Here is a 13,312-nt window from a genome sequence, read left to right as displayed (position 1 = left end):
CCCTATGAAGTAAGTACTCAGCACACACACACACACACACACCACACCCCACACACATGCGCGCACACACACACACCCCAGACCACAGCTGGCTTGGCCTCCAACTCTGCATCTGTCCGTGCTTGCAGTCAGATCCAGCCACACACCCAGGTAAGGAAGCGGCAACCTTAAGAACTCATCCCCAGCCGGGCGGTGGTGGCACACGCCTTTAATCCCAGCACTTGGGAGGCAGAGGCAGGCGGATTTCTGAGTTCGAGGCCAGCCTGGTCTACAGAGTGAGTTCCAGGACAGCCAGAGCTATACAGAGAAACCCTGTCTGGGGGGGAGGGGTAAGAAAAACAAACAAACAAACAAAAGAACTCATCCCGAGACCCCCTCCCCCACAGCCCAAGAAGGCCGTGGACACACTTCCTGGATCAGATCTTTATACCTCTTCAACTCACCCACAGACTCTAAACTCCCCCCACCCCCACCATGGTTTCTCTGTGTAGCCCTGGCACTTGCTCTCATCCTGTAGACTGGGCTTTACTCAACTCAGATCTACCAGCCTCTGCCTCCCAAGTGCTGGGATCAAAGGTGTGCTCTGCTGACTGGCACCCAGGGGATTCCTGTTCTGGAAATGTCCCTGGTTCAGCCTGACTCCAGGCCCTTCCTGCAATCTGGGCTCTTCCAAGCACATGAGTCCACAGCCGAGCAGGGCGGCTCCTCGGCTGCTCCCCCTGCTAATCACCAACAGAGGTTAGGAGGGGCTCTGCTGTGAGTCATCTCTGGCCCCACAGAGACCTGAACAAAAAGTTCAAAAGTTTGCCTGTTTCTGGGATGAGCTGTAATCTCTCCACAGTGTTTATGGACTTAGAGACACCAGTTCCTCTGCTCTTTCTTTACTAGTCAAATTCTGACTGGTGAACGCAGCCCGAAAAAAACTGAGAAAGGCTTCCAGGCTGGCTTCTGTTCACCTGGCTACCTTTCTCTGGTCCCATGTGCAACTGTCCCCACTGGGCCTCTCCATGTCACAGTCACTCTTTCTATCATCTGCAGTCAACAATACGGGCTAGCATCAGAAACCAGACTCAGTCCCTTCTCAGAGTCTCCATAACCTCACTTGGTTCTGCTAAGCCTACTTCTAGTAGACAAAATGATTGGAACTTCCTGAACTACACACACACACACATACATACACACACAAACACACACACACACACACACACACACACTTTTTGTTTTGAAGCTATGGCTCCTTACACAGTTCAGGTTGGCCCTGAGCCTTGGCTCAGCTGGGCTCCGCTTTGCTCTGGGTGCTAAGATAACAAGTCTACAGCACCACTCCCAACTGAAAGCTGACCTCGTCTGTGTGGGTCCACATTTCACCCTCACCCTCCCTTGACTCAGGCTCTCTGTAAGAACTTCTCCCCACACCCTTTCTGGCCTCTCACCAAAGGGCTGGGGTAAATGTGTGCTGGAGAAAGAGTGGGGTCACAATATAGTCCTGGGTTTGCAAGCCTCTGTGCTTGGTCCCCTATACGGAATGGTGTGGTGTGTGTGTAGAGCCCATGCACACCTTCCTGTGTACATAGTGGTTTGATTTGGCTTCTGTCTTGAGACAGTTCATTGCATTCCTCAGGCTGCCACCAACTTTCAATACAGACTCAGCGTCCTGAATAGCTGGGATTACAAGCATGGACCAACCACCATGCCCAGTAGACTTATATACTATTTTGTTTTATATTTTTTAAGGGTTGCAGACATGGCTCAGCACTGCTTTTGCAGAGGACCCAGGTTCAGTTCCCAGCACCCATGTGGAGCTTCAAATCCCAAGGGACCTGAGTCCCTTCTGGCTTCCTCATGCACCAGGCATGCACATGGTGCACATAAATAATGTGTACCACGATAGTCACACATATAAAATAAGTCATCTTAAAATTATTTACTACCTTTTATCTGTGTGTGTGTGTGCCTGCACACATGTACACGTGAAAGTCAGAAGACAACTGTGGAGTCGCTTCTCTCTTCTCACCATGTGGGAGGCAGGTAAGATAGGTAATCAGGCTTGATCACAGTGTACCTGCCTGCAGAGTCCATCTTGGGCATCAGATCCCCTGGGGGCTGCAGTTGCAGGTAACTGGAAGCTATCTAGACAGGGTCCTGAGAACCAAATTCAGGTCCTTTGCAAGAGCAGTACATACCCTTAACCACTAAGCCATCTCTCCAGCTCCAATAGATGTGATTTTAAAATATTTCTTTTCCTCTTTTCCCCCCGGTACAGGACTTAGGACCTCATGCAGTGCAAGAACGTCAGCACTGAGCTGTGTTTTCTGGCTCCAAATATTTCTGAACCCTCAAGTATAAAGCCACAGATAGAGAGAACACTCCCACCAATGTCGTCTTTGCCAAGCATAAGGACAGAACCCCTAGAGTTGACACTCCCATCTTTGAGTCTCTCAGAAAGTGAAACCAAAGGACTCCCTACTTTGGCCTTGATCACAACTTTCCTCTTTGGCAGGAGTGGGACCCCTAACCCCAGCCTCAGCCCCAGCCCCACCCTTTCCTAGCCATGTCTCTCTATACAAACAATATCAAATGCAGTCCGAACCTCTCCCTCCATCATCTGCCTGTTACCTGGATGCTCATACCTCCAGAAGACAAAGGAAGACAGGACATGAAACCTTAAGGAAAACCCAGAAGGCCCTCTGGGGACCAAGTTAACACAGAAGCAAGAAGTCGAAATCACTACCTTAAATCAAACTAGCAAGGCTGGGTTCTGGAGGCAATGAGACTGCAGTGAGACAGTCAGTCAGACAGACAGACAGAGGCTGCTATCCTTTGCACACACTTGGGGCCTTCAGTGCATAGTTTCACGCAGCACAAGGCTCTCACTGTCCGCACATAAAGCCTCGCTGTATATGTCAAAGATTGGGCTGCTCTGGTGTTACGTGGCTCTCTGTACACCCTTCCGGTAATGCGCCCCCCGCCGCCCCGGGCACTGTGCCACAATGGAGATAACAGTCTCCCCAACAGAAAAGCAGACGACTCTGAATCTACTGCTCACCAGCCTGGTGAAAATTTACTAGACTCTTAGGAGCTTCCACTCACCACCCGGTACCTCAGTGAGCAATGGGCGGGAAGCTTGGAGAAAGTCATCATGGTGACTGGCAGCACAATGATGTGGGCCTCCCACTCTAAGCACAGAGAACCACGATAAATAAATCTGCATCACTGATGGCCATGTCCCCTGGAACCACACAGGGAAGGAGCTGGAGCCAGGAATGGCAGCCAGGGATCCTGAGAGCTGTGGCAGGTCGTCACTAACTTGAGCCTTCTTGCTGAGCAAATCACTGACCTCACCCGTTTATGCCTGGGGTTCATTCCAAGTCCTCCTTGGAGAACATCAGCTGAGCCCAGCAGCCTCCAACTCACTCCCCAGCAGGGCAGAGGAGCCAGGGGCTTCAGTGCTCCTCACTCCTCCCCACTCCTCCCCACTGCAGCTGGGCCCAAGAGCCCTGTGACTTTGAACTGGAGCTGCCTAAGCTTCAAAGACCCTGAAAAGTTAGGCCAGGAAAGAATGACAGAGTGCAGAGTGCCAGAGGGGCTGCAGACAGGGTTATATGCCTGCGTGGCAGCTGTTCAGGAAGGGATAAATAACCCTTCCAGCACACCTAGCCTAATCTATGGTACACCAGGTCAACTTGCACAAGCATTTTCCTCCTGGCCTCTAAGCAGATTGCAGCTGCTCCTGTCTGAACACTGCCAAGCAAAGCAAGGTTCCCCCAGTCACAGACCTGCAGCCTCACAGAGCAGTCCACAGGCAGATGGATTCATGCCACACCAGTCAAATACGGATGAGACAGACAAATGGCTTGAACACATGAACACTCAAGCACACGCACATGCATGCGCGCGCGCGCGCACACACACACACACACATCATGTAGTTCCAGGTTTGCCCTCTATAAATGCTGTTCCCACAAGGGTACAAGCATGCCTGGGTACGAGAGGACTCAGCCAAGAGCTAACCTTGACCTCATCTCTGGCCTGATGTACAATCAATCAAGAGGTGCAGCGTCATCCACGGTTGGCCAGCAGTCATCAAGTACTGATATATGTGACAATCTGCTTTTACTGTGAAAAAAAAAAATGGGTTCAAGATGGCACTATCAAGTCTCCTCCATATGTGCCACAGTGCTGAATGAGAGAGAGCCGGAGACCTCAGGACCACCCCCCCACACACATACACACACCCTTGGCGTCAGAACTTGAATTGAAACAGCCATATCTTGGCCAGCCAGGTGCTCTAAAAATGAGGAAGCAGAGGAGACAGCAGGCCGGCTGCCCACAGCATCCTCTCACCAACCTTCAAGACACCTTTGCTTCCTCAGAGGGACTGACACTGCCCGACTCTGGATCTCCTCAGTCTCTCAATTTTAGGAAGCCATCTGCTGAGCTCAGAGCTCCAGGAAATGCCGGGGCCCCTTGACAGCTGGTGTCACCACAGACAGTAGGCACCTCCTGAAAAAGAGCCATCCCACACACAGAGGTCTCGGAGTCTTCCCAGTCTCCTGCCCACAAGCACGCCTCACTTGCTCACAGGTGACCTTCGAACTCAGCCTGAGGCCCTGGTGGGGTGACAGTGTCTCCCACAAAGGAGGGAGGGACAGCCTCGGCCTGTCTCTGTCCTGAGAAGGGTAAGGCAGGTCCCCTAGAAGGGAAGATCTTGTCCTACTCTCACAGGGGAAGTCTGCCTCTTCCTGTACAGGGAGGAAGCACATGGCTGCAAAGTCAGACTGGAAAACCACACAGGAGGAAACGGAAAACAGGCTTTCCTGGAACAAAATGTGTTGGGGATCTGTGGGCTCAGCCTGGCTGACAGGGCTCACATGCAGGGGAAATAAGATGCAGGGGAGGAGGAAGTAGAATACAAGCGAGGTCACAAAGCCCACGGACCCTGAGCTGGAGCCTCAAGCTAAGCACACGCCAGCCCTCACAGCTACCCTAAGGGAGTCTGTGCACTGGCTTCAGAGGCCGAGGGAAATCCAAGGCTCCTGGGTTGGCTCAGCCAGCCTGCCCTCCCAGCTGCCTAGCCCAGGAGATCAACAAGGGTAGAGCAGGGTGGGAACCACCACATCCCCAATTTGGATTTAACTGTAGGAGACAGTCTGGGGCTCAGGGAACCCAACCCAGCAGAATGAAGACAGATGGTAATAGCAGCGCCTGTCCGAAATGCCCAGAAATATCACACAGGAAGTCCCCAATGTACACACAAGGAGCATTCCAAAAGCTTGTTTGTGTGTTGGATGTTGAACCATAGACACAGTCTTCTAAAAGAAGCTGTCTTCTGAAAGAAGCCACATTCTGAAGGGAAGCTGGGCGACCGACCGTCCAGGCAGGCTGTCACCTGACCCACAGGTGTGTCCGACAGCACGCTCTCCAGGATAAAGTGTGGACAAGACAGCTCACCAGGGGTTGGGCCAGGCCGGAATATATCAGAGCACCTGAACTTACTTCCTGCTTGGCCATGTACGGAGCCCAGCTGTCTAGGACACTCCTGGTAAACTTCCCTAGGACAAATGGGACAACTGTGAATCCCACAACTCCCTCGAAACTCTGTGTGTGAGGGGTCCAGCAGTTAAGCAGGTGACTTCTGTTAGAACAAAGCTGTCAGCCAGGGCAACCATTTCTCGCGCTAGTCTTGGTGCCCAGACAGGAAACGGTTACCGCACAAGTCAGTGAGCTGACCAATCACCTGCTCCACTACTGACCTGGCTGAGGTAAGTCATTTCTCCCTTACGAAGTGGGGAAGGTTCTGTCCTCTTCTCCTTCACGCTGTACCCCAAACTGGGATGCCTGCCTCCATGGAGGTTACCCCTTGGTGGAGGGCCCATTCCAAATTTGAGACATACCTAGATGACGTCTAAGCTGGGATAAGAGTGGTCCAATCTCCCTAAACCCAAACAAGACTTCTGGTTCCAAATGAGGACAAATTCAAACCCAGACACAAAGAACAACAGTAACACTGGTCTAGTACCCAGGCCCTCTGCCTAAAGGCACTGTGGGAAGAGGGCAGGGAGGCTCCCATGCTCCCCTGAGGATCTACGGGTAATCAACACTTGGGGAAGGGAAAGACACTCTTCCACAGTGGAGCCATTGATAAAGTTAAAGTGTGCATGCTCCAGTAAATGGCCCCTTACCAGTGCTCCTGTAAGCAAGTCTAACAGAACTAGTTAGTTCATCAAAGGAGTAACAAAGACCAGGAATCAGTGGGAGTCAGCAAAAGGGGCGTGGTGTGACATATAAAATGCCACAGCTAAACATATTGTGTATATTTAATATATGCTAATAAAAAACAAAAAGACACCAATGACTGCTATCCTAAGAGCCAAGAGTAGCACATGTGTGTGCGCACAGGTATGTGCGAGTATGCACATGTATGTGCGTGCACACAGCTCCATGCAGAGCTGGTGGGTGGGCGGGGCAGAGGCAGGCCTGAGTCCAGGCTGCTCTAACTGGACATCATAGGCTTAGTGCGCCTGCATTTGTTCCTGACACTCTTGTCTATGACCCGTTACCTCTCTGAGCCTTCCTGTCTTTTTGGTTGATTAGGAATTACACATGGCTGCTGGTCATCCAAACAGACTTCCAAGATCACTCTCAGCAAGGACCTCTGATTCTCTTCCTTCTACAGGGGGTTCTAGAGGTATCACAGGCAGGTTCAGCAGCAGGGTAAGGAGAAGCAGAGATCCCCAGTGGAAAGCCTAAAAGTGAATCACTTAATAGTTGTTTGTGCTTGTGCTTAAGAAATCCAAATTAAAAATTCTGTAATAAATGCAGTGTGGATTTGTAATCACTCAAGAATGTGCCCGTCAGTCTCAGCTCCACCATTTTCTAGCACAGTACCTCTGAGCTCAGTTTCCTCATGAGCAATTAGGCATCCTGGTGGTCCCTTACACTCTGTGGGTTCCCAAGCCTTTTGCAAGCCATATGAGGATACAAATAGGACATCAATGGCATCAAGTCAACCTGCCATGCCAGAGCACACAGCCCTCTGAAGAGATGGATGGTAGGTATGGAGAAGGGCTTGCTGCCAACTCTGACAACCTGAGTTCAATCCTTGGAATCCCACGGTAGAAGGAGAGAACCAGCTTCCTCAAGTTGTCCTCCAACGTCTACACACACACCACACTGCACATACACATGTAAATACATAAATAAAATGTAATAAAAATTTACATTAATACATTAATAAAAACTGTACAGTCTTTACACAGTTTCAGTGCCAATCTCACGGTGTACCAAGTGACAGGTGGAAGCTGAACAGCTGCTGCCATCCCTGACTTCCCCACCTAAGCAGGTGTGAGAGAACACCCAATACTGCAGGAGAAGACTCTTGGAAAGGTGTCAATTGGGCACCGGGACCCTCCACACTGTCACAAGCTCCATTTGTTAAGATACCAGGAGCTGAACGCTTGTCTCTGTCAAAAAGATCTTAGCAGGGCTTCGTGGCTCATACCCACAATCCCAGAGTTTGAGAGGTGGAAGCAGAAAGATTAAGAGTTTGGGGCTGGTGAGATGGCTCAAAATGAGTACACTGTAGCTATCTTCAGACCACCAGAAGAGGGCGTCAGATTTCATTTTACGGGTGGTTGTGAGCCACCATATTGTTTCTGAGATTTGAACTCACGACCTTTGGAAAAGTAGTCGGTGCTCTTGCCTGCTGAGCCATCTCATCAGCTCAAATTAATCTTTAAAAAAAAAAAAAAAAAAGTTTGAGGCCAGCCTGGGCTACATGAGAAGGGGACTTGGGACTAATGTCTAAGACCTGCTTAAGACTCCAATCTCTTTCTGTGACTGTAAAGCTATTCCCAAATTCAAAAGACCACCAAGCATAAGCATCTAAGAGCCTAGTGCTTGGGATGTGGAAGCTCAGTGTACATGATCAACAGAAAGAAAGATGTTGCTAGTCCCCTTGGGCATCTGGTCCAAGGCCAGCCTTCTGGCCCAATACACTCCCAAAAGATATCTGCTCCTAACAACGCTGGCATGAAGGAAGAAATACAGAGATGAGTCTAACTAAGCCCTCTAATTCCTGACTCCAAAGTTCAGCCTCTGAGAGGCAGCAAGACACAGCTTGCTCAGGACTCATTCCGGAAGCCCTGGACATTAAGTGTGAGAGGCACCCATGGAGATCCTCCCCCAAAGCCCAGAAAGGAAGATGATTTTTACACCAGCCACTGACATCATGATGGCCTCCAGAAGATCTGTAAACCATATGTATGTGGGTCCCTACCACGTTACTCTGGGGAGGAAGTAGTCACAGTGCAAAGGAGATAAGAAAGCACTGGCCTGGCTAACAGCATGACCCTGTGCTCACACCTCGCTGCTTCACATGTCAGGATGAGTGTGGTGCTTGGGGCTAATACTGTTCTAGTGTCATGTCAGCCCCAGGTGAAGGGATTCCTGGAATGGGACATGTCCAGCAGTACACACTCCATGAGCTACTGCAGGTCATAGGGCACAAAGTGGACCCAATCCCACAGGGTCTCCAGACCCTATTTGTACCTGGTTTACCTGCTTGCTTAAGGTCTGTCCACCCCTCACAGAAGGCAACCTCCACTCCTCAATACCTCAATCCTCAGTTGGTGGCCCCAATACCTTCCGGTTAAGCACAGGAAGGACAAAGACACAGGGTCTGCACCACAGAGCACAGTGGGAGCCTATTATAAGGGGAAGCAGAGGGACCAGCAGACATGGGGGCAAGCTCCAGGTAGAGGTAGGAACAACCTGGGAAAGTGTCAGGACAGAGAATGGAGCCCAGAGTGCAAGTCCCAGCGTGTCAGAGGGGAGTTGAGGGCCCAGGGCCTGCAGAGTCTGGACTTCCAAGGGCTTCCACAGAGGGTAGTTGGCAGGGGAAGGCAAGCCCAGGCTTGCCTTTAGACTGCCCAGCCAGTGTGTGCAGGCAGGATAGGAGTGAGGCAGGGCACAGCTGGAAGAACAAAAGTTACAGTGCTCTAAATGAAACAAGAAATCACCAAGACCTGTTGACTGGGTGGATGTGGAGGAAGGAGGATGCCTCCCCTACCTGTCCTGTAGGAGAACAGGCAGCCACCAGCTGAGACAGGGAAGACAGGAGGAAGCGGATTCAGGGGCCTGGGAAGTAGTCTGGAAAATGATATGGTGTCTACCTCCGGTTCATCTCCTGCTGATGACAGGTCATTCTACCACCAGGCCTTGGAAAAGTTCTAGAGGTTGCACGTGGCCTGCTCCATGGACTCACAGAGCATACAGGAAAACTAGGGTCCCCCTTTCTGCCTGCTCCCATCTGGGCTGAGGGCAGTCTCAGCAGTCCACAGGCAGCTCCATGTTCAATAGCTCTCTTCCAGGAAGAAGGCTCAGGCAAGCACGGTATCCGGGAGCCAGGTCCTTCCTGCTACAAGCTGGCCCCTGAGGCTCTTCCAGGACATAATCTCAGGCCCCCTGCTCTCAGAAATACCCTCAGAACTGGCTGGGGAGTCGGGTACAGCTGAGCCTAGAGAGTGTTTACCTACACAAAGCTCAGCATCATACTGGAGGTTAACAGACACCCATGTCCAAGCCTCGCTCAGCTGCTATAACATGGCTACCCCTAAAAGGCCACTCTATGGAGGGCATAGACCAATGACTATCCTCACCCCTGTGATTCAGGCTGGCTTGCTTGAAAGATCCAACTAGGAGGACTCAGGGTACCAAGTCACAGTGAGTGTCCAAATCACACAATGAGTTCAAGCACACACAGGTACATACATGTGCCTCTGCACCTGCAGCCTTCCTCCACAGACCACCTTCCAATCTTGTTTACCAAGTGAAATCTTGTCTCATCTGTTGAATCTCACACCTCAGTTTCCTCTTTGGCAACACAGGACTGAAAAGTTCACTTTGTCTACCTAACGAAAAAGGAATGTGTTGGCCGGGGACCTCTTGTTAGAAACTCCCAAATATTACCCTGGAACGGCCAGCTCCTTAAAAGATGAAAACCTCCGGGCAGTGGTGGCACACGCCTTTAATCCCAGCACTTGGGAGGCAGAGGCAGGCAGATTTCTGAGTTCGAGGCCAGCCTGGTCTACAGAGTGAGTTCCAGAACAGCCAGGGCTACACAGAGAAACCTTGTCTCGAAAAACCAAAAAAAAAAAAAAAAGCCTTTCTAAATGTCCATGTTTATCTACGGTGATGCCACCCAAGATGACCTGTCTCCTCTAAATGTCCATGTTTATCTCCGGTGATGAACCACTTCCTCCTGACCTCGCTCTGTTCTTGGTTTAAGGCCCCGCTTCTCTGCACTCCCAAAGCATCATGCTCTTCCCTGATGTCAAAGTGTAAAGTGATGGACTGTGTGTCAATATCCCTCAGCTCCTGAACACCCCAGGGAGGGCAGGGGGCAGCACGTTCATCACATCCCTCAGCCCCTCTGAGCACTGCAAACACAGAGCCTAGGACAATCAGATGCTCGGTGAACACTACAGAAGAAATGAGCTAATGGCCTCTTGCTGCAGAGATCTGCCTTTCTACCCAAGTTCATGCTACTTCTTAACCCTCTGTGAGCACTCCACCTCCTCCTGATCCTCTGTGAGCATATGACCTCCTGATCCCATGGATATTCTGCCTCCTGATCCTCCATTGAGTACTCGGTATATATGAAACACAGAGTGGGAGAGTGTCAGGAAATGCTCCATCTACTACGATCTAGTTACTACCCACTCCCTCCAACCACGCTACCCCTAACTCTAAAAAAAGAGGAAGAAAATGGGAAAAAGAAAGCAAAGGAATACTCCGCAAGCCTCTGCGGCCGGAGCACAGCCCCTGCTGGGTACTTAAGGCCTCCACTCACTGTGTGGCCTGCCTGGTTTCCTTCAGAGTGAAGGACAGGAGCTCACTGCTCAGGAATGTGGGCACAGGCAGGGGTCAGGGCCTGACAGTGGGCAGCACCTTGACCTGGCGCAGAGCGGGGAGGGGCACTGCCCAATGGCAGCCTAGCATCCTATCCTGGTAGACAGAGAAGAGCAAACACTGTGAACTGTGTGTTTAGAACACACGCTTCTAAAATGTGTGCACAGCAACTCCCATGGGCTGTGTAGCCCAGTCTGCCCCAGAAGGTGGGTCTGAGTGAACTGAGGACTCAGCCAGGGAAAGCATTGTCTCACACGAGACACTGGGAAGGAAAGAAGAAAAAACTGTTAAATTCTCTAGGATGATTTGTTGTGTATTTGTTTTGGGTGCTGAGGACCCAAAGAGATCTATGGATGCCAAATATACACACTACACTGATGTATAGTGCCAGCCACCCTCACACTTTCTGCCCATGCACATACACACTTGTGTATGTGTATGTGTGCGCATGCCTGCGTGTGTCCGTGTATGTGAATGAGAGAGAGCAATAGGGTCTCACTACATAGCTGTCTAACTGGAACTCCTTCTATAAACTAGGCTGGCCTCAAACTCAGAGACCCACCTGCCTCTGCTTCCCGAGTGCTGGGATTAAAGGTATGCACCACCAGCAGCAGGCAATTGAGAACAAATTTCAAAGGCAGACAACACTGTGTGTGTTTTATAATGTATGCAGGGGCAGAATTATCAACAACAACAAAAAAAAAGCACAGGAACGAAAATGAATATTTACTGTAATAGATTTTTAGATTAAACATGAATAGTTAAATATGGTTTGAAAGTACCTGAAAAGTTAAACCTGCAAATAATTAAAATAGTAAACCATTGAGTTCTAGCTAAGTAAGACTAAGAAAGAGAAAACAGAATCCTAAAAATAATGACTCTAAAAGGCAGAAAAAGGAAAGAACAGAAGGTGTGAGCATAGGACAGATGACAGACGGGGACTTAGGCCACCGACAGACAGTTAGTTAGATGTTAAAGCCCAAGAATGTAAAGTTATGTCATCAGACTAATTAAAACTTGACTTTAATTATGCTGGCCGTAAGAAACAAACTCTGGCAGGTTCAAAGGCACTGGGGGAAGATAGATAGATGTGGCGAAACTCCCACAACTCCCACACTGGACGGACGGGCCGGAGGCTGGGCCAGATCCACAGTGAAAGCCGCCCTTCGCTGCAGTGGGTTGGTCTGGCACTGACCTGGGTACTCTGGATCCTCTCAGATCCTCACAGGTGCCGGCTGTTACTGTGTAGACCTTGCCTCCCAAGTTATCCAGGACTGGTTAATAAAGATGTTTATAGCCTATAGCTGGACAGAGGAGAGGTAGGCAGTGCTGAAGGATCCCAGGCTTCCAAACTCAGGGAGAAAAGAAGGGAGGGACAGCCATCAGGGCTGGCTTATCGGAACATGCCAAGTGGTATCTTGGGGTTACTGACAGGAAAGTAGACAAAATAATGTAGAGGGTTAAAGGCTTATTATAAATATAAAGGTTTGTGATTTATTTGGGAGCAGAATTATCTAAGGTAGGCTAGAAACCCCCAAATAATTTTTAGCAGGACACTGCTCCTCCCCGCAGACATGTCAGACTGTAACTGACACAGTCTGCATCACTTGAGAGACTGATACAGAGGGTCCCTTGCGTCTGGGACTGCAAGGCCAGCCCTGTCTTCCATAAGAAAAAGTTAAAGTGGCCCTCTGAGGAGGACCCAGTGTCAGCTGGAGGGAGCTCCCGTATGTCCCGCCTGCTCCTGACATGCACTCATTCACTGTGGCCCAGGAACAGGTCATTTAGGAAGCCATGCTGGAGCCACACTGTGAGAGACAGTGTGGAACAGGAATGACAATTCACCCAGTGAGAATGACTTTATGGGCCACAATGCCAGAAAAAAACACCAGGAGGAGGCGTGGGCTGACTCACTCTGAGATTCGAGAGTCTCTCAAGTTCAAGGATCGGCTTGGAAGCCTACCACAACAAAGGAAACTTCCTGTGAGAGAGGCAGTAAGATGTGGTATTGTTTCCAGATGAAGATCTGCAACCAAGGCCCTGACCCGCTGTCTGCTCGAGGCTGGGGACCACATTCTACACATTCTGCCTATCTGCAGAGCCAGGCGTCCAGGCTGAGATCATCACTGCAGGTGCTCGCCACAACTACTTTATTAAACAGAGGAGCAAGAAAGAAGGGGGACTGGGAAAGGAGAGGACAGAAAGCTTATGGAGGAGCGTCTGTTAGTCACACACAAGGTAAGACTCCAGGGTAAAGAGACACATTGTAACTATGAAAACTGTCAACCTGAAGAAGTAACCATTCTACATGTGTGTCAGCCAATAGCAGGGCTCCAAGCAGAGGAAGCAAGAAGTCACAGAGCTGAAAGGGAAAAGGAAGGAAAGGAAGGAGTCAGAGAGA

At 50.2% G+C, this 13,312-nt stretch overlaps 1 protein-coding gene and 1 long non-coding RNA gene across 14 annotated transcripts in view; one reads left to right on the top strand and one right to left on the bottom strand.

Moving 5' to 3' along the window:
• Positions 1-13,312, bottom strand: part of Pxn (paxillin) — a 66,930-nt gene that overhangs the window by 19,489 nt on the left and 34,129 nt on the right. The window contains exon 1 of one of the 13 annotated variants that reach the window (XM_031337581.1): positions 4,349-4,371. The exons of 11 other annotated variants lie outside the window; for them this stretch is intronic. The gene's annotated coding sequence lies outside the window, so the exon portion shown is untranslated. Of the gene's footprint in view, positions 1-4,011; positions 4,035-4,348; positions 4,372-13,312 lie in introns of those variants that run through there. One more of the 13 variants, XM_031337580.1, reaches the window with a different exon arrangement.
• Positions 4,892-6,817, top strand: LOC116068257. The gene is made up of 2 exons (XR_004109510.1): positions 4,892-5,762; positions 6,595-6,817. It is a non-coding gene; the product is annotated as an uncharacterized LOC116068257 (long non-coding RNA).

The sequence above is a fragment of the Mastomys coucha genome, unplaced genomic scaffold, assembly GCF_008632895.1.
Source record: "Mastomys coucha isolate ucsf_1 unplaced genomic scaffold, UCSF_Mcou_1 pScaffold22, whole genome shotgun sequence".
Classification (NCBI taxonomy): Eukaryota; Metazoa; Chordata; class Mammalia; order Rodentia; family Muridae; genus Mastomys; species Mastomys coucha.
The sequence above is the reverse complement of the archived record's forward strand: the minus strand, read 5'-3'. Positions and strand labels throughout refer to the sequence as shown.